The sequence below is a fragment of the Salvia miltiorrhiza genome, chromosome 5, assembly GCF_028751815.1.
Source record: "Salvia miltiorrhiza cultivar Shanhuang (shh) chromosome 5, IMPLAD_Smil_shh, whole genome shotgun sequence".
NCBI lineage: Eukaryota > Viridiplantae > Streptophyta > Magnoliopsida > Lamiales > Lamiaceae > Salvia > Salvia miltiorrhiza.
The window spans coordinates 46,059,183-46,081,471 of NC_080391.1; the positions used below are offsets into that span (position 1 = coordinate 46,059,183).

Genomic DNA, 22,289 nt, shown 5'->3' on the forward strand with positions numbered 1-22,289 from the left:
AAAACATGAAATAAATAGTTGCTCAAAATAACATAAATGTAAAAAGAAAGTGCAAGTGTAATTTAGTTCCAAAACATGAATTAAATAGTTCAACCAAATAAAAATACGTCGAAGTGCTGCTCAAGGTAGCTGACCCGACCGCCTCATGAACTCCTCGAATTAAGCCATACGCTGCTCAAGGGCCTCAAGTGTTGCTCGTTCGGCCTCACGTGCTGCTTGTTCGGCCTGAAGGCGCTCTTCCAGCGTGGAGATCCGTGTCTCATACAGCTGCTGAGACATCGCAGAAGTGCATGTGCTGTGAGTAGACCCCCTACTAACCTGGCTCCGACCGGCACTTCCAGTGCCATAGAGCCGGGACCTGTCGGGTTGTACGACCTCCAAGTGGATCTCAGGCAGCCGATCCTCTCGTCCAGTCTCAATAGCAATGCGATGAATCTCCGCCTAATTCAGACATAACAATGCATAATTTTTAGAAAATAAATACATTTCACTATGTATTACTAATATTTGATTAAACTTAAACGCTTACATCTAGTCTCTCATCCCTCGCTGACAGAAAAGTTCCATCCTCGCGCATGTGGAGGCAGAGGAAGGTGATATAGTTCTGTGCAGCCAGGGGGAGTCCAGTCTCCAAGATCTGTTAATGCATGCATATAAGATAAATAAGTTATTATTTGCGATATTATATATATATATATGTATATAGGGAGAGGTTCAAATAAGAACCACTAATAAAATAAGAACAGAGAACCATTTTAAGCCGTTCGATCATCAAGATCTACGGTGGATGCATCATCTTGGTGGATGGATGCAGATGCTGGGTTCGAATCCTGAAGGGAGCAAAAAAATTATTTTTTTTGGATGCATTAAATTTAATAGCGGATGCATTAATTTGTATAGCAGATGCAGTAATTTTATTGGTTCTTATGTTCTCACGATAATTGTGGTTCTCACTATAACCGCACCCTATGTATATATATATATATATATATATATATATATATTACTTATGAATTTATTTGATAATTACTAACCAGACTCTGCTGCAGGATACGAGTGGACTGAGACCCTCCCACGTGCATGCTGATCCCTGTACTGGGTCTATCTGGCTTAGACATTCGGTTCGCACGTGCTTGCTGGGAAACGGCCTGAACAGCCTCATGGCTCCAGTATGCCTGGATCGATACATCAGCAGACCTGCATCGATACTAGCCCTGAGCTTCCTCTTGTAGTCGCTCACCATGTCACTGTACCTCTTGCTGGCTTTGTGCTCCCACATCGCCCTTACCTCAGGCTCTTCCCCAAGCGACCAAGCAAACTCTTTTTGTTGAAAGAAATAGTTAATTTAATATATAACATTTTACAATAGATAATGATAAATTTATATGTACTATAAATTCAATTATACCCATAATTCCTCAAAGTACGAATCCTTCACATCCGGGGGAGTCAACCTCCAAGTGTACCCGCCTGGGTTATCAACCCTCTTAAATGCTTTAGTGCAGGCTTTGGCCAGACCCACTGTCTCCATCAAAGCACTGTGTAAAAGTAATTTAAGGAATTGTTTGCTATACGAAAAATAATGATTTAAATTAAAATACTTATCCATTAGGCATCCTCTGAAAGACAATCCTCCCAGCGTTCCTAGTCGAGCTGGCCCTGATGTCGGCAGCTGATGGGCCTTTGGGCCTTCTAGCCCGTGAAATACTAAAGGCCTGGGCAGTCTCATGAGTTGCAGAAATGTGAGGACCGGACCCATCAGATGTGTCATCAGTCAGTTGCTCATCCCGATCAGACCGACTAAATCGACCAAACCCAAAGAAACCTCTACGAGTAGACATGTTACCTGTTTCAAATTGATTTAGATAAGCATTGACACACATAAAATATCATAAATTACTTGAATCAAACGAAATTTTGACAGCATAACCAAACTATATACCAACCAAACAAACAAATACATTGTCAAATATTCCAAACAAATGAACATATATACATTGCCAAATATTCCAAACAAACAAATACAATTATTTTTATCACCAATATGTTCCCCAACCATCACTACTGTCATCATCACTACCGTCGTCATCAGATGTCAACAGTTGATCGTCGTCTTCTGGTTCATCGTCATCTTCAATTGTTAGGTTCGGAGGGTCTCGAATAGGTGTATGGGGGGTAGGAGGGGGGGAAATACACCTATGGGCTTTTTTCTCCTCTAAAAACAGAGGGATCTCAAGATAGAGATCAAAACGAAACTTTACAAGCAATAAGACACCTGTTAACAGAAATGAGTTTTGATCAAACAGAGTTGACGACTGATACTGAAAACTCTTCAGTAAGGAGTTATCAGTTAAGTTACTGGAACTTAACTGATGCACGTAAAGGCTTCAGTCGAGTTTGCTAAAACAGAGATGATATCACTCTTCCTGACTATCAGAGGATAGATCAGTCAGACTGATGTCATACGCAGCGGAAATAACTTTGTTTCGTAATAGCCTCGGTGGAGCATGTTGTTAGTCTTAGGTTTCTCTTTGCAGTTAATCAGAATTCAGTTTATCAAATGAAATAACACAAGTAAGAATGTAAAACTGAAAGCTGTAAATAACACAGAGACTTTTACATGGTTCGGAAAATATTTTCTACATCCACGGTCGGTTGATCAGACCAACAATCCACTCCGCAAGTGCTTAACTGGTGCACTGCAAACCGAACCGTGTGCTTGCCGGGCGCACACAACCATACCACTGAAGATTCCACTATTCAGTACCAACACTTCACTCGCGTTGGATTTCTCACTCCTAGCACGACCTTGCACTAGGATCTCACGGAGTCAGAGTACCTTCCTGAACTCCTTTACCACTCAAACACTCGATTCTATCTCTCGAAAGGAGGTTTGAAAACTTGCCAACTATACTTCAAAGAACAAGTTATTTGAAGCAAGTTTGACCTAGGCTTCTAGGTAAACAAAGGTTTGCCTAAGGTCTAAGAGAATGTGTGTAATCAGCAGTGACTAATTTTTGGCTTTGGAATTCTCTTCTTCGATTCAAGCTTTGGGGAGGTTAAGCTTTTGGCTGAGAAACTATTTTGACAGAGTTTCAGCTTATGTCGTTGAATCGGTGAAGATTGAAGTGATCCTCGAGCGCTATTTATAGGAGAGGTCTTGAATAGATCCGTTGGCGGAGAACGTCTTCAAGATTTCTTCCGTTGGAGAGCTTTTCGAATTTGGGCTGAGGCTTCAATCTTCGAGATTCCTTGTTTGGTGGGAACGGCTATGTTGAAGAGCAGGAGATGTGACGTCTCTGATAAAGTAGCCACCAAATAGGAATGACCTCTGCAGAGAGGGATGATCCTGAGATCTCTGCATTTAATGCGGCTGTACTTTTGCAGTACGTGGCTTCCTTTGAACGTTGGGAGTTCAGTCCGAGGAAGAATGTTTAACTGATACTTGACTTTAGTATCAGTCCGCTGAGTCCACGCGGCACGCATTAAGTAATCAATTCCGAACTGATTCTTCAACTGATACTTCATTTGGTATCTTCAATCTTCAGTCTTCAGTCCTTCGTCCTTCAGTCTTCAGCCTTCAGTCTTCGGAACCGCAAGCTATACTAGAAACGAACTCTAACACTTGAGTTCAAACAGTTCTAGTCTATTACAATTAAGACCTATGAATTTTGGTATCATCAAAATAAGAATTAGGATATTCCATAAAGTTCCCAACATCAATGTTAACGATTCCACCGAGGGGATGAGCAAGAAGTGGCTGGTCAATGTCTACAGTTGTGTGGGTAGACAAAATAGTAACAACCTCTTCTTGGAACGGTTGATCTAATGTTGAGTTAGATGCGGCAATAGAGACCTGAACCTTTGATCTTGCGTTGACCTTGCATGCTGACCACCAGTTTTTCTTTAATTGGTTCGTACTGGGATAGGGGCAGTAAAACACTTGAGCTGTCTGACTCGCTAAAACAAATGGATCATACTTCTTATATGTTCTTGTATGGTTCACTGAAACCAACTTGAAGTTTGTATCAATAGAAGTTCCTTGAGAAACCATTCACATTTGAACAAGACTGTCTTCTTAATTGGATACCCTGGATACTCCAGCACGCAAACCTCATGCAGACGCCCATAAAAGTCTAGCACATCTCTGTCATAGACCGAGCCTTTAATGCAAACGCCACTGTTCACAGTCGCACTGTCTCTATCACGATCAGTCGTGTGAAATCTATAGCCATTCACAAAATACCCGGAGTACGTTTCAATCTCATTTAAGGGCCCGGCTGCAAGCAACTTAATATACGGGTTCAAATTGTCGTTAGAAGGACGACTCACCTGTTACACGCAATAATTTAAGTTTGCAAGCCAATTTTAGTTAAGTAAATGTATATTTAACATAAGTAAGTGGTCTCCATTGAAGCTGACCCTATATATATATATATATAAAATGTATATTTAACATAAGTTAAGTAAATGTGTATATATATATATATATATATATATATATCTAACACTCTGGGCTTGTGCTTACGGTTGCACAATAAACCTTGAACTAAAAATACAATTTTCAGTACCAACACACTGGGTTGGATTTCTCTCTCTTCTCTTAGCACGCTAAGACACACAAATGCCTTTTCCAGCGGGTGGCTAAGATCTCTGGAACACTGGTCTGAACCCCTCTCTACTCAAACACTTTTTTCGCTCGGTTCAAAAGGGTTCGAAATCTTCCAACAAAGATTACTGAGAACAGGCTCTCAAGTAATTGAAAACTTAGGCTTTGGGTAATACAAGGATTTGCCTAAAGTAATAAGAGAATGTAGATAATCAGCGTACTGATTTAGACTTTGGAGATTCTCTTCTTCGATTCAAACTTCGTAGACAGTTGAAGACTGAGTTGCAAATTTGGAACAGGTTCAGCTTGTGCGTTTGAATCGGTGAAGATTGCAGTGTTCCTCGAGCTCTATTTATAGACGAAATCTTGAATAGATCCGTTGGCTGAGATGGTCTTCAAGAGTCCGTCCGTTGTGAGAGTAAATTTGAATTTGGCTAAGGCTACAATCTTCGAGGTTCCTGTTTTGGTGAAGAACGGCGTCTCAAGGTATATCAGGTAGGACGCCTCTGAAAAGTTTGCACCAAATAGGAATACTCTGCAGAGAAAGGATGATCTTCTAAATCTCTAGATTTAAGAGCATCCACTATGGTGCTACCCCATAGTGGTGCCACATGTGTGCCACCTCAACAACTACCTCATTTTTCAACTACCTCATATTTTCTCCACTGTGCCACTACCTCATATTTAACTATTCATGGACCCCACTATCATTATTATTATATTTACCACTACACACGCGCGCGCGCGCGCACACACACACACACACACACATATATATATATATATATAACTTGTGTATTTTAATTTTTATATAATTTTTCTAATAATAAAATATAATTTAAAAATTATAGTTATGCTAAAAAATGAAAAGGAAAATAAAACAGAACCTAAAATTGTAAAATAAAATAAACAAAAAAAGAGAAAAAAAAATCAAAAATAATTAATGAGAAAAAGAATAGAAACTCAGAAAAATTAATAACAAAAGGCAACTCAAAAGCAAAATAGAAAAGGGTTTAGAATTTTAAAACAAAGGTAAAAAAAAGAAAAGAAATACTCCCTCCGTCCCAAGCGAAATATCCTATTTCTTTTCGGCACGGAGATTAAGAAATGTGTATAAAGTAGATAAAGTGGGTTGGTGAAAATTATTTAAATATTAAGTATAGAGAGAGAGTGTATTGCCAAAAAAGGAAACATGACATTTCGTTTGGAACAGCCCAAAAAGGAAAATAGGACATTTCGTTTGGGACGGAGGGAGTATAAACTAACGAAAAAAAACTAAAAACTGAAACAAAATAAATAAAAAGCAACTTCAATACATGCACAAAAAGAAAGAAGTAAAAAACGAAAGAAAAAATTAAAACAAGAACATACTAAAATTATAAAAAAAAATAGCATGGGACCCATTTTTGGCACAAGGAACCGGGTAGCAATATTGCTACCTCAATTTTTTGCTACCCCATTTTTTAAAACATCCACTATGGTACTACCTCCTAACTACCTCCAAAAAACCCACCATAGTGGATGCTCTAATGCGGCTGCAGGAGCATTTAATGCAGGTTTCAGCATTTCAGTCCGATGAAGAATGTCAACTGATACTTGACATGAGTATCAGTCCGCTAATTCCACATGGTCCGCATGAATACTTCAGTCATCACTGATAGTTCAGTGAGACTCTCATCCAGTCAATACATCGATATTTAACTTTGTCTTTTCACAACTATCTTCAGTTGAGGTCTTCATTCTTCAGTCTTCAGCAGTCTAACTAGAAAACATGAACTCTAACATTTGAGTTCGAAAAGTTCTAGTCTATTACAATAAGAACTAGGAGTTTTTGTATCATCAAAACTAGGGATATGATATTTCATTAAGTTCCCAACACAAGACATTGCAGAACATGCTCTTTTCTTGCTTTTTCATTGTAAAGCATGTTGAAGGCAAGTATACCTTGTCAGAACCCTTCGAAATTGGATGAAGCTGAGATCTAATCCCCATATCTTCCGAGTCCAGTCTTGACTTAAAGATTATCTTTTGTTTTTCCATTTGTCCGTAGCAAAGTCGAACAAATGCTCTCATAAACATTTTTCTCAATATGCATAAAGACGTATTACATTATCTTTCCAATAGGGTAACTCAAAGAAAATACTTCTCTTTTTCCAGTTATGTGGCAATTCTGAATTACTTTTGACATCCTTACCAAAAGTAAAACTTATGTCTTTCAGTTCTTCCAACAACTTATCCCCCGATGGTCTGCGTGGAGGCCCTTCATACTCTTTTGTACCATCAAACAAGCGAGCATTTCTTCTAAATGCATGATCTATTTCCAGAACTCTACGATGACCCATATAACAATATTTTCCTCCATATTTTTAACCAACGCGATTGCGTGAATTTGTGACATACAGGACATGCAAGTTTACCTTTTATGCTCCATCCTGATAAATTTGCATACCCTGGAAAGTCACTAATTGTCCACAATAAGCTTGCACGCAACTGAAAGTTTTGTTGAGTTGAGGCATCATATGTTTCTATTCCAGCTTCCCACAGATCTTTCAAGTCAGAAACTGTAATACCCGGGCTTTTGATGACGTGTTTAATTGATTGAATTTGAGTAATTAGGGTTTAGATCCCTTGTTTGATTTACTTTGTAAAGAGATGAAGAGTTATATGAAGTTTCGTTGTTATATTTTAAAAATGTTGAGATGTTCTTTTGATGATGTGAGAATGATGTGGGATTTTATATCCGTATTTGAGTTTGAGTATTCAAATAATTCTAGATAATTATTTGAATGAGAACGGTGAACTCGGAAGTGAAATCTGAGTCCGTTAAGACGTTTTTGAAATTTTTGACTTTTTGACGATGAATAGTAAAATACGGCTATTTCGTCTTTTTGTCGACTTTCAAAATCTTACGTGCACGTCGTCGAGAAATATTCTTAGTTTTTCGATACGAGTCCAATAATGAAAGTTTTTATTTTTGGACGACGAGTGAATAGTAAACCGGGATTTCTCGATAAACGAACCGAGCTTGTTTATCAGAATTTCGAGAACGAGCTTGCATTTTCTATATTTATATGGAATTACGAGTGTAATGAAAGTGAGTAGAGGTTGAGAGGGCGAGTAACGAAGAGTATGGGTTGTTAGTCGTTAAAATGAGACGAGACGAGACGAGATATTTAACGACTAAATATCTAACCCTACCCCACCAAAACCACCCCCCAACCGCCCAAGTTCAGTCAAACACTCTTAACTCACGTTGATTTTCAGCCCACACACAACTCACACACACTAACACCTAAAACACACACACCATTCACGCATATACCATTTTTTAGCTTGAGCTCAAGCTTTTGAGCTCCGATTTGAGCACCGAGATGAACGCCGATCATCTTTTCGATCACGTATCTAAGTAGGTAAGATCTCTACCTACGTTTTGATGGTTTTCTTTTCGATTTTCGTCGACGTCGAAAAACGTCGATTCTCGACTTTATTTTGAAACGACGTCGGATCGTCGTGAAATTTTAGTATGTTGTTCTTGGGTAAATGTTGAGCATGTTTAATGAAGGGAGTAAGAACGGAACGAACCGTAGCTATGAAACCCATGAGGGCAGCCCCGTTTTTCACATATTAGCTTGTCTTTCGATTTTTGTTTGATCGTTTTGACTTGATATTTGTGTTTAGGGGTATGCTAAGATCGATATATATTAAATTCGTATTTTTCCAAGCACGGAAATTGTATAAGTTTTTAGAGCATGATTATTTAAATTCGTGAAGTTTGAGACGTTGCATAATGAATATTATTGCGTATATGTGTTCTACGATGTCACATGAGCATGCTAATTGATTTACAATTTATGGATGATAATTGGTTGAACGAAATTAAAACTGGAATTCTGTCAAAATTTTACAGCAGTTTCAAGCTTATGTTTCGATGAGTTTTCATTGCTTGATGACTCTGAAATTTTAGTATGTTTATCTATGATATGTGTATTTCGTCGCTGCAAAATTTCATGTCTTTTGGATGATGTTTGCTATTTTAAAGAAATTTTGAAAAATCCTTGACAGAATCTGTCAACTGTTGGTAGACTTCACAAAAACGTTTATATCTATTAATCCATGAAGGATTTTGCATCATCGTTTTTTTTAAACGAAACTAGACTTCAATACTTTTCTGAAAACATAAGATTTCGATTTTTATGACCTCTGAAATAGAGCAGTTTATTATTTCAAAAATGCCCTGTTCTGCTGTCATATTTTTCCAACAGTAAAAGTGTATGAGTTTCATTGTTTATTTGGCAGATCATATGAACGTTTTCTCTTGTGAAATTTTAACCAAATCTTCAAGGCTACCTTTAGTTTTGGCTGATTAAATTTGATGGAATTTTATTAAGGTTTGCCTTGGTTTCTAATGGCCTAAACAAAAATTGCAGAAACTGTCAATCTTTGACAGCCTGCACTAAAAGAGCAATATCTCCAAAAACCTTTAACCTTTTTGGTTAACTACCATTTTTAGAGTGAACTACACTTCATGAAGTTTTTGAGATCAATTGGTATGAGAGTTTATGATGATTGAGTTGGTTGTTATGAATTTTTAAAGATGACACAAAAACAGCAAAACTTTCTAGAAAACAACTTGATTATATTTGTTTTGATGGATGATACGATATGAGTAAATGGTGTGAGTTGTGAGAGTTATGATTAACGCACATAAATGTTGGTATCTGACACTCGAACAATTGGTGTCGAGTATAAATGATAGTTTACTGATAAAGAGTTTTGATGATTTTGAATTGTTTGGTTTGCGTTGAAAAGATGTCAAGATGTTAAGTTTTGAGTCGAGAGACGAGTTCACGTAGTGAGATTCACGCGTTGAAATCTCGTGGTTGACATTATATATGAATAGGTCATGCCGAAATTTTTAGTGAAATTAGGATTTGAGCATAGTCAATTCTTGTTGACCCGTGACTCAAATACATGCCTAATGGATAGTTTAACTTCTAATTGGTTAATTAGACGAGATGAGGGCGAATAGATCTGCTAAGAAAGTGGACTTTTCGATGTGTTAAATATTTCTTTTAATTGAAGAGCTGCTAATTATAACATAAGGATGTTATAATTAATGAGTAATGACGAGAGATAATAATTGTTATATTGATTAACAATCAAGAGAGATGAACATTAGAGATACTAATGTTTCATAAAAGATATTAGATTATTGATCGAGGTTTCTTTTATAACTTCTCATCAATTCTTCATAACAATGAAGGTCCTTTTGGGAAGTAACGACTTGAGGGAGAGAGTGACGTTACTCATTGATACAGAGACACAACGAGGTGGGCATTACTTTTACTATACGTATATAGAGATCCCCTACGTATCGTGGGCCTCTTATACGAATGAATGCATGAGATGATCTAACTGTTAATTTCAGTTTCATATATATCAAATGAGTTTAAATGTTACATTCAAGCAAGTTATTTCATGACAAAATCTTTGAGTTAAAGTTATTTCAAGTATTGTCTTGCCATAAAATGTTTAAATTTTAGTATGATATCTATCTGCTTTGGCTTTGCCAATGATGCAATCGAATTCGGGTCCTGAGCAGTTGATAGCTATCCTGCCAGGACTAGTGTACACCAGTGACCGTGAGTCATCTAGCGGGTTGGCCGGTCAAGTGACCGTGAGAGGTGGCCACCTCTCCGGCACACAGTTTCAGATATGATAGATTACAAAAGAACTTAGTCTGATCAGACGAACTTTAAGAATCACAAATGAACTTAGTAAGCTTGGGCCTTTTTAGCGAAAAACTCCCTTGCTGTACTGATTATGATGGCATGACAATTTATAGTTTTGAAGCATGTATTTTTATACCTAGGCATACGTGCCCACTGAGTGCTTTTGTACTCAGCCCTGCATATGTTTTATAAATGTGCAGGTTGAGCTGATGTGATGATGGTGCTGCAATGAGCGGAGTCTCCAGGGTTGTTAATAAATAGTTAACCTGTCTAGAATATGTCTTCATACATATGTCTAGCTACTTTCCGCTGCAAGATGTTGTTGATGTTATAGTATGTTATGTCATACTTTGAGTCTTAAGAGAATGGTTTCATATGATGTATAACTTGATTAATGATATTAATTAAGTTTTATGTTGTCTTTCATAGACTGTTCAAAAGAGTATTAATGAGTAAATACGATGATTTTTCTTAAGTTAAGTAAGATTTACGGTTTCAAATGATGCCCCTTTCTTTCCCTTATTCTTTAACCCCATCCCTAGTCGTAGATCACTCGGCTTAACTATCCTTAGTTAAGGCGGGCTGTGACAGAGTGGTATCAGAGCGAAGGAAAGCTCTGAATTAGAAGTCTTGAGTTTAGTCTAGAATGAGTCACTAGACTAATAGTTATTAACAACCGTGAGCTCAGCGCACCATCACACCAGGCTCAACGAGGTATGTAAAATTTCAAAGTTTATTTGACGTTAAATTTTGAAGATGTAGTAGCCCGCTATTTTAATTATGATTAAAATTAGTAAATGCAATTTTTATAAATGAATCCAGTTTATGGTTCTGATTTTTTTTATCAGAAACGGAGTTATTATTTTAGCTTTATACTTTTATAACGTATGAGAAAAACGCGACGAGGATTATTGAGCCATTCAATAATTATTATTTCCAAGTTATAACTGACTTAGCAAAGTCATGTTATTTATTAATCGAAAAACAGAAGCAGTTATATTTTATTAGTGCTACTAGAAGTCGAGAAATTATTCCGAATGCAACGCAGATTAAATCTACGTATTTAATTTATACACGAATAATGAGCAGAAGCCAGTATTTGATTGCAAACACGCGATTAAATAGCAGATGCACTGAGTAACCAAGACACGAAGATTTATTATTATTTACAATTAGGACATCACACTATACACGCATTATTACCACCGCCGTTTTCCATCAGCCATTTCCGCTACTTGGAAGAGTAGTCTTTTTATTTTCACATTTGCTAGAATTTTATTTTATTGTGGAACGACTTTAGTCATTGATTGCACCAGAAGATCATACATTCAACTCTCAAATCATCTCTAGATTGGGCCAACTCCACTATCTAATTATATAATCACCACCAACGTTCCACTCAATTGGCACCAACGTTCCACCACGAAAGAGAGAGTTTTAAAAAAACAAAATGTTGCAAAGCAAGATAAAAAAAAAAGGAAAAGTGTGCACTACAATCCTTTGCCCACCACCTTTTGCTTTCCTCCACTACATTCTCCCCACCATCTTCGATTCTTGAAGGCTACTAGCCAACACTTCTTCAAGCAAACAATTCAGCAGCAACTTTCCTCCATTCACCTCCATTCATTCCTTCTCTCATACACTAAGCACAGAAAGGGAGATGAAGAGAAGTTAATTCCTGCTGCCAACTGCCAAGTATCGAGAGGTAAGTCTTGGCCTAAGTTTTCTTCATTCCATACTTGGTTCTTTCTGCATTTGTTGAGGAAACAATATTTGCAATTTCAGTTCCTTCCCCATTGAATTCATTATCCACAACAGCAGCTACCAACACAAAATACTCAAGGTAATTTGATATCCCAAATATTCAATTCAGTTTGCATCCATATCTAGCATATCACAGTTCATCTACATCAAATAGCCTAGATATTTCGTACAATAGAAAGTATAAACTTCACAAACAGGCTGCACTCTAGAACAACAAGCATAATTTGAGTTTATGCAAAGCAAAGAAGAGATTACACCTTATCGTTCCTAATTCGCGTTAAGAATCGATAAAAGAGAATGGTTTAACTTAGCTTTTAAAGGGGGGAAGGCTGACTGCCTCGACCGGTACCGAGCCCGAGCAGCGGCTGCCCGGCAGCGGCTGCCCGGCAGCGACGATCCCTTCCTTCCTGGAATTAGAATAGCGGTTGCGGAGTTACCAAACTGGAAATCGAACGAAGCCACCCAGCACTGAACCCCGATCAGCAGCTGCTCGGCAGCGGCAATTCTTGCTTTTCTGGAACGGAGACTAACCGTCAGTTTCCGACGGAGACGCGGAGCAGCGGCGACCTGGTAATTGAAAGTTAGAGCTCGATCTGGGTTCCGCGGTCGGATTTGAGATGAAGGTCGGAGTTTGAAACCTCAGGGGAGAGCTAGGGCTTTCGATCCCCTTCACGATAGAGACGAGGAGAGAGAGAGGCGGGAGGAGAGAAGCTCCGATGCGAAGGCGTCGACGCAGCAGACGGCCGGATGAGAGAACGACCGGCGCCGACTATTTAATGGTTGAGACGAAGAGAGGACGAACGAGACTCCCCTGCTCGCCGGAATAACAGAGCAGCAGCAGCGCCGCTCGCCGGTTCCGCGGCAGTGGCGGATCGAAACAGCGGCGCGGCGAATCTCCCGGCCTTCCAGTTACAGCGGCGACGATTTCGATTCAGGAAGATTAGAGCTTGTGCTTCTCCTTTCAGGGTTGAGACGAGGGAAGATGAACGGCGCCGGAGTCGCGGCGGCGGACGCCTCGTGTGAAGGCGAGTCGAGAGTGAGAGGGAGAAGAGGCGTGCGGCTGGTTTGAGAGAGAAGGAGAGTGTCGGTTGCCTTGAAGAGAGAGAGGACCGAGAGTTGAGAGAGAATGAGTTGGGCTTGTTATTTTTTTTAATTTTGGGCCTTGTATTTTTTTTAAGTTGGGCCGAAAATTTTGAGCTTGTGTTTTAAAGATTTGGGCTTGATTTTATTTTCATTGCTTGGGCTTTCACAGTTAAATTCGAACTGGGCCAGTCTTTTATTTAATTGGTCCTTCTCATTAATTCTATTGGGCTCGATTTAATTAAGGAGTTGGGCTGATGCATATTTTATGATGGGCTATTATTCTAGTCCCATTTATATTTCGTTGGGCCAGTTTAATTCATCATTTTGGCCGATTAAATTGCCTTTTTGGGCTAAGATTAATTCTTTTCAGTCCACATTAATTATTATTTGGACCTCTATTTTAATTGTTTTGGGTCGAAGACTTTTTAAGTTGGGTTTTAATTCTTTTAAAGCTTGAGCTGAAGTTACTCCTTTGAGCTAAGCCTAGCAGTATCAATTTTTGATGGAGCCCAATTATTTATCAGTGGGTGAGCCGATTCGTATTCAGTAAATGAGCCGCCCAGTTTTTTAATTATTGTTTTGGAGTTCAGACTTTAAAGCAAGCTATCATGGTTTATTTCATTAAAGCCACTGATTTATTTAATTAATTGGCTACTCTCTTTTGAGCCTATTAATTATTTGAGGTTACGCTAGTAATGATGTTTCTATCGAAAAGCCCGATAATTTCTACAAGGACACACCTCGTTTAAAGCCGAGTTAGTCCTTTTTCAATCAAGTACAAATGCGAGGTTTATTTCACGATTAGAATATTTCGATGAGGAAGGAAGAATCACAGTTTTATTCGACCACGCTAGACGAGAATTAGCTAAATCTATTAATGAGGATTAATAATAGAATTCCAATTATCGCTCAGAAGATTAATTCATGCATAATTAATTACGCTTTCTCATTAATTGAGAATTTTCCTCGAGCCAATGTCTTATTTTATATTCTCGTGATTAAGGTCAAGAGCGAGAGTAAGAACTATTCAAGGAGTCACAGTACCTTAGCAAAACTTTGCTATCAGGTGGGCAATTCCTTACGCGTAAATAAAATGCTATGCAAATGTTATGCTTTAAAATGCAAATTGGATCTTCAAGTATGGTATGCTTTATTACGCTTAAATGAGTTAAGCTTTATTATGCTGCACGTTAAATGATTTACGCTATGCTGTTTATACTATTTACGCCCTATGTAATTTACGCTTGATTACACTTATTTACGCTTGAATGCTTTACGCTGATAAGTTTATGCTTATGTTTGATGCTTGCGTCTGTTGGGGGAGGCCTCCCTCAACAGTACGATGCCGTGTCCGTTGAGGAGGGCCTTCCTCACGGCGCGATGCCTGTGTCCGCTGAGAGAGGCCTCTCTCGCGGCGCGATGCCAGTATGCCAGTGTTACAGCGTCTATTGGGGGAGGCCTCCCTCAATAGTGCGATGCCGTGACCGCTGAGGGAGGCCCCCTCTCACGGTGCGATGCCCGTGTTCGTTGGGGAAGGCCTTCTCCACGACACGATGCGTGTTTATGATTGTTAATGATGAAGAATGCCCTTATGCTATTTATGAATTTGGAAATGTTTAATGAGCAAAGGATATGAAAGAAACTCATGCCTCTTATGCGATATTGTGAAATTGTTAATGATGTTATGTTATATGCTTGGCAACTGCCCACTAAGTACTCTTGTACTTAGCCCTTCGATGTTTATGTTTGTGCAGGTTGAGCTGTGATGGGCGATGAAGTGTTGTTGCTGAGTGGAGTTTTTGTCGAACTTAAAGTAGGCTCAGAAAGGGTACATGTCTTCATACATGTATCTCAGTTATGCATTCCGCTGTAAACACTGATTATTTCAGTTACGCCTTCCGTTGCAAACTCTGATAATATTTTAGCCAAGCCCCTAACGATGCCTTTTTCCTTTTACGGAATATAACGCGTATACAAGTTCTTTGAGTACCCTTTTTATGCGACCTATGCCTTTTTCCTTTTTAAGGAATATTTCACGCGTATTCAAGTCCTTTGAGTATTCTTTTATGCGCCCCTTTCTCAACCCGCTTCTTAATTTCCCTTCCCCAGTCATGGTTTTCCCGGATTAATTATCCTTAATTAAGGCCGGTCGTGACAGAGTGGTATCAGAGCAGTTCGTTTGCTCTGAGCCTAAGAGTTTATTTAAGCCAAACTTAGAATGGATCACTAAAGTGTCTAGAGTTCAATCGACAAAGCTCAGCACTTCATCGCATCACACTCAACGAAGCAGAATGGTAAGCTCTTTCAAGTTTTAAGTTAATGTTTACGAAAAGTGAGAATTATCGTAATAACAAAGTGAGAAACTGTCAATAGCTTTGTTATGTTGTTATTGAATGAAATGATTTACGCAAGCGCGATTAAGTATGCCTATGGAATGAATCCCTATGAACATAGAGCTATTAAGATATGAGATCACCACTACGACAGAACATAGAAGCAAACATAGAAGAAATTAGATTGTAACTTTTGGTGGCTATAGTGAAGGCAGCAAGATAAGTGATACGTATAGAATAATTCTTAAGCTCATGATTTTATAGCCGCTATGAATCTCCATGACTTATGCTTAAGTATCCAATTTAGATGATGAGATATTATATGCTTAAGAATTGATATGATTCATGGATATGAGATGCTAAGGACCCTTAGAGCTTACTACATCAATGTTGTCATTGGAGTTATGACTTGTTTACAAGTAAGAATAAGTTAACCTGTACAAGAATTCTTTAGAGGCTTGTATTAGATTATGCTAGAGTGTACTAATTGGCACATCTTTGCTACTAGAATGCCGCCTAAGAGAGGACGCCCTGCGAGAAACAATAACAATCGCAGAAACCGTAACGCTGTACCCGAAGAACCACAAGATGCTGAAGGACATAACCCATTCCCTCCGCCCCCAACTAGGAGGGTCGAAGAACTCTTTTTAAGGCAAAATCCACCTACGTTTGACGGAACGAGTGAACCGGCTGAAGCTGAGATTTGGGTGCGTGCAATGGAACGCATTTTCAACTTCCTACGTTGTACTGATGAGGAGCGCCTATCTTGCGTCTCTTTCCAACTAACAGGATCAGCTGACTTCTGGTGGGAAGCACGTCGAAAAATTCTGACACCTGAACAATGGGCAATTTATACTTGGGAAGATTTTAAGACGGGATTATATGATAAATATATTCCGAAAAGCTATAGGAAGAAGAAAGAAGCTGAGTTCTACGAGTTAAAGCAAGGAAAGAAATCTGTGGTTGAATACGACAAGGAATTCTGCAACCTGTCTAGGTTTGCTCCGCAACAAGTGGACACAGATGAGAAGATGGCAGAGAAATTTTGTGCCGGTCTGCGACACGAGATCAGGATGGCTCTAGCAAGTCACGGAGGACTCTCATACACGGAGTCTCTGAACAGGGCACTTGACATTGAAGCTGCAATGCCGTCGGACAAGTCAGCCCCATTGTTGATCTCGACGCAAAAAGACTTACCAATAGCCTCACATACTCTCAAAGGGAAGCGCAAGTGGGACAACAACGAAAACAATATCAATCAGACTAGTAAGAAAGTGTGGCAAGAAAAGGAACGGGCCGAACAGTTTATTCAACCAAGGCACGAGGCACAGACTAACCTCGAGCCAACTGGGGGTAACCAAGGTCAGAAAGGAGTTTTACCTTGCCCAAATTGTGGTAAAATGCATAGGGGTATTTGTCGAGCTGGAACTAACGGTTGTTACAATTGTGGCCAAAAGGGTCACTACTCCACGCAATGCCCCAACAGACAACGAGGTTCAGCATTTGGGAACACCCATACCCCCTTGCCAGCAATACGCGGACACTTGCGAAATCAGCCTCAGTCACATCAGTGAAAATCTTATAGAGACACCGCAGACAAGAGAAGTTATGCGGGAACTTGAAGACAAGATGAAGGAAAAATACCCCGAACTGTTTTAGCAGAGATATGCAAATTTCGGGACGAAATTTTTGTTAAGAGGGGTAGTATGTAGTAGCCCGCTATTTTAATTATGATTAAAATTAGTAAATGCAATTTTTATAAATGAATCCAGTTTATGGTTCTGATTTTTTTTATCAGAAACGGAGTTATTATTTTAGCTTTATACTTTTATAACGTATGAGAAAAACGCGACGAGGATTATTGAGCCATTCAATAATTATTATTTCCAAGTTATAACTGACTTAGCAAAGTCATGTTATTTATTAATCGAAAAACAGAAGCAGTTATATTTTATTAGTGCTACTAGAAGTCGAGAAATTATTCCGAATGCAACGCAGATTAAATCTACGTATTTAATTTATACACGAATAATGAGCAGAAGCCAGTATTTGATTGCAAACACGCGATTAAATAGCAGATGCACTGAGTAACCAAGACACGAAGATTTATTATTATTTACAATTAGGACATCACACTATACACGCATTATTACCACCGCCGTTTTCCATCAGCCATTTCCGCTACTTGGAAGAGTAGTCTTTTTATTTTCACATTTGCTAGAATTTTATTTTATTGTGGAACGACTTTAGTCATTGATTGCACCAGAAGATCATACATTCAACTCTCAAATCATCTCTAGATTGGGCCAACTCCACTATCTAATTATATAATCACCACCAACGTTCCACTCAATTGGCACCAACGTTCCACCACGAAAGAGAGAGTTTTAAAAAAACAAAATGTTGCAAAGCAAGATAAAAAAAAAAGGAAAAGTGTGCACTACAATCCTTTGCCCACCACCTTTTGCTTTCCTCCACTACATTCTCCCCACCATCTTCGATTCTTGAAGGCTACTAGCCAACACTTCTTCAAGCAAACAATTCAGCAGCAACTTTCCTCCATTCACCTCCATTCATTCCTTCTCTCATACACTAAGCACAGAAAGGGAGATGAAGAGAAGTTAATTCCTGCTGCCAACTGCCAAGTATCGAGAGGTAAGTCTTGGCCTAAGTTTTCTTCATTCCATACTTGGTTCTTTCTGCATTTGTTGAGGAAACAATATTTGCAATTTCAGTTCCTTCCCCATTGAATTCATTATCCACAACAGCAGCTACCAACACAAAATACTCAAGGTAATTTGATATCCCAAATATTCAATTCAGTTTGCATCCATATCTAGCATATCACAGTTCATCTACATCAAATAGCCTAGATATTTCGTACAATAGAAAGTATAAACTTCACAAACAGGCTGCACTCTAGAACAACAAGCATAATTTGAGTTTATGCAAAGCAAAGAAGAGATTACACCTTATCGTTCCTAATTCGCGTTAAGAATCGATAAAAGAGAATGGTTTAACTTAGCTTTTAAAGGGGGGAAGGCTGACTGCCTCGACCGGTACCGAGCCCGAGCAGCGGCTGCCCGGCAGCGGCTGCCCGGCAGCGACGATCCCTTCCTTCCTGGAATTAGAATAGCGGTTGCGGAGTTACCAAACTGGAAATCGAACGAAGCCACCCAGCACTGAACCCCGATCAGCAGCTGCTCGGCAGCGGCAATTCTTGCTTTTCTGGAACGGAGACTAACCGTCAGTTTCCGACGGAGACGCGGAGCAGCGGCGACCTGGTAATTGAAAGTTAGAGCTCGATCTGGGTTCCGCGGTCGGATTTGAGATGAAGGTCGGAGTTTGAAACCTCAGGGGAGAGCTAGGGCTTTCGATCCCCTTCACGATAGAGACGAGGAGAGAGAGAGGCGGGAGGAGAGAAGCTCCGATGCGAAGGCGTCGACGCAGCAGACGGCCGGATGAGAGAACGACCGGCGCCGACTATTTAATGGTTGAGACGAAGAGAGGACGAACGAGACTCCCCTGCTCGCCGGAATAACAGAGCAGCAGCAGCGCCGCTCGCCGGTTCCGCGGCAGTGGCGGATCGAAACAGCGGCGCGGCGAATCTCCCGGCCTTCCAGTTACAGCGGCGACGATTTCGATTCAGGAAGATTAGAGCTTGTGCTTCTCCTTTCAGGGTTGAGACGAGGGAAGATGAACGGCGCCGGAGTCGCGGCGGCGGACGCCTCGTGTGAAGGCGAGTCGAGAGTGAGAGGGAGAAGAGGCGTGCGGCTGGTTTGAGAGAGAAGGAGAGTGTCGGTTGCCTTGAAGAGAGAGAGGACCGAGAGTTGAGAGAGAATGAGTTGGGCTTGTTATTTTTTTTAATTTTGGGCCTTGTATTTTTTTTAAGTTGGGCCGAAAATTTTGAGCTTGTGTTTTAAAGATTTGGGCTTGATTTTATTTTCATTGCTTGGGCTTTCACAGTTAAATTCGAACTGGGCCAGTCTTTTATTTAATTGGTCCTTCTCATTAATTCTATTGGGCTCGATTTAATTAAGGAGTTGGGCTGATGCATATTTTATGATGGGCTATTATTCTAGTCCCATTTATATTTCGTTGGGCCAGTTTAATTCATCATTTTGGCCGATTAAATTGCCTTTTTGGGCTAAGATTAATTCTTTTCAGTCCACATTAATTATTATTTGGACCTCTATTTTAATTGTTTTGGGTCGAAGACTTTTTAAGTTGGGTTTTAATTCTTTTAAAGCTTGAGCTGAAGTTACTCCTTTGAGCTAAGCCTAGCAGTATCAATTTTTGATGGAGCCCAATTATTTATCAGTGGGTGAGCCGATTCGTATTCAGTAAATGAGCCGCCCAGTTTATTAATTATTGTTTTGGAGTTCAGACTTTAAAGCAAGCTATCATGGTTTATTTCATTAAAGCCACTGATTTATTTAATTAATTGGCTACTCTCTTTTGAGCCTATTAATTATTTGAGGTTACGCTAGTAATGATGTTTCTATCGAAAAGCCCGATAATTTCTACAAGGACACACCTCGTTTAAAGCCGAGTTAGTCCTTTTTCAATCAAGTACAAATGCGAGGTTTATTTCACGATTAGAATATTTCGATGAGGAAGGAAGAATCACAGTTTTATTCGACCACGCTAGACGAGAATTAGCTAAATCTATTAATGAGGATTAATAATAGAATTCCAATTATCGCTCAGAAGATTAATTCATGCATAATTAATTACGCTTTCTCATTAATTGAGAATTTTCCTCGAGCCAATGTCTTATTTTATATTCTCGTGATTAAGGTCAAGAGCGAGAGTAAGAACTATTCAAGGAGTCACAGTACCTTAGCAAAACTTTGCTATCAGGTGGGCAATTCCTTACGCGTAAATAAAATGCTATGCAAATGTTATGCTTTAAAATGCAAATTGGATCTTCAAGTATGGTATGCTTTATTACGCTTAAATGAGTTAAGCTTTATTATGCTGCACGTTAAATGATTTACGCTATGCTGTTTATACTATTTACGCCCTATGTAATTTACGCTTGATTACACTTATTTACGCTTGAATGCTTTACGCTGATAAGTTTATGCTTATGTTTGATGCTTGCGTCTGTTGGGGGAGGCCTCCCTCAACAGTACGATGCCGTGTCCGTTGAGGAGGGCCTTCCTCACGGCGCGATGCCTGTGTCCGCTGAGAGAGGCCTCTCTCGCGGCGCGATGCCAGTATGCCAGTGTTACAGCGTCTATTGGGGGAGGCCTCCCTCAATAGTGCGATGCCGTGACCGCTGAGGGAGGCCCCCTCTCACGGTGCGATGCCCGTGTTCGTTGGGGAAGGCCTTCTCCACGACACGATGCGTGTTTATGATTGTTAATGATGAAGAATGCCCTTATGCTATTTATGAATTTGGAAATGTTTAATGAGCAAAGGATATGAAAGAAACTCATGCCTCTTATGCGATATTGTGAAATTGTTAATGATGTTATGTTATATGCTTGGCAACTGCCCACTAAGTACTCTTGTACTTAGCCCTTCGATGTTTATGTTTGTGCAGGTTGAGCTGTGATGGGCGATGAAGTGTTGTTGCTGAGTGGAGTTTTTGTCGAACTTAAAGTAGGCTCAGAAAGGGTACATGTCTTCATACATGTATCTCAGTTATGCATTCCGCTGTAAACACTGATTATTTCAGTTACGCCTTCCGTTGCAAACTCTGATAATATTTTAGCCAAGCCCCTAACGATGCCTTTTTCCTTTTACGGAATATAACGCGTATACAAGTTCTTTGAGTACCCTTTTTATGCGACCTATGCCTTTTTCCTTTTTAAGGAATATTTCACGCGTATTCAAGTCCTTTGAGTATTCTTTTATGCGCCCCTTTCTCAACCCGCTTCTTAATTTCCCTTCCCCAGTCATGGTTTTCCCGGATTAATTATCCTTAATTAAGGCCGGTCGTGACAGAAGAGCATGATGTTGAGGTTATATGATGAGTTATGATGTTACACTTTAAAGGTGCATAGTTTGAGTTTGAGGATGACAACATGATTAATAATGAGTTATTATGTTGTAAGAGCATATGTTGATGTTACATGATGAATCATGAGAGCGTTTATATCATATGATGTTATATGATTGAGGATGCATAATTATGAGTTATGATGTGATGTATTTGAGATGTTTTGTGATGAGAATTGTTTGAGCAGTTGTGATAAGTCACGATGATTTAGATGAAGGAATCTAATGTCATTGTTAAGAGAGATTTTCTACTAAGTAGAAGGATGAAATGAGAACTTAGAGCTAAAGCTTGAGAGAATTAGCAATTGCTTTAAGTACTTGTTGGTTTGAGTTATGAGTTTGAGTTATGCGCTTGAGTATAATAACATGATTAATGGTGAGTTATTAGCATGCTGCAATGAGATATTGTACGATATGTTTGAGATGTTTTGTGATGCGAGTTTTGCTCACGTAACCTGAATGGTACTTGAGAAGGTATCATGAGCCATAGTCTTTGGAGATGGCTTTGAGAGAGAATTGTTTGAGTTGTCTTACTGAGTCGCGATGATTTAGATTAAGGGATCTAATATCATTGTTTAGAGAGGTTACCTACTTTGTAAAGATGGGACGAGATGAGAATTTAGATGTTTTGAGCTTGAGTTTTAAGATAACAGTACTACTTAGTAGGAGTTTTGCTAAGTTATGTTTTGTTTATTTCTGTTGCTGGAGCCAAGTAGAGTTAGTTCCTAGAGTCACCTTTAAGTTCTCCTTATAGGTTGG

General features: G+C 39.3%; 1 long non-coding RNA gene across 1 annotated transcript; it reads left to right on the plus strand.

Annotated features, from left to right (window-relative positions):
- Positions 1–7,842: 7,842 nt before the first annotated feature.
- LOC131024577 (uncharacterized) lies at positions 7,843–10,767 on the plus strand. Its single transcript, XR_009101930.1, has 3 exons — positions 7,843–8,019; positions 9,873–9,939; positions 10,542–10,767. It is a non-coding gene; the product is annotated as an uncharacterized LOC131024577 (long non-coding RNA).
- The last annotated feature ends 11,522 nt before the right edge of the window (positions 10,768–22,289 follow it).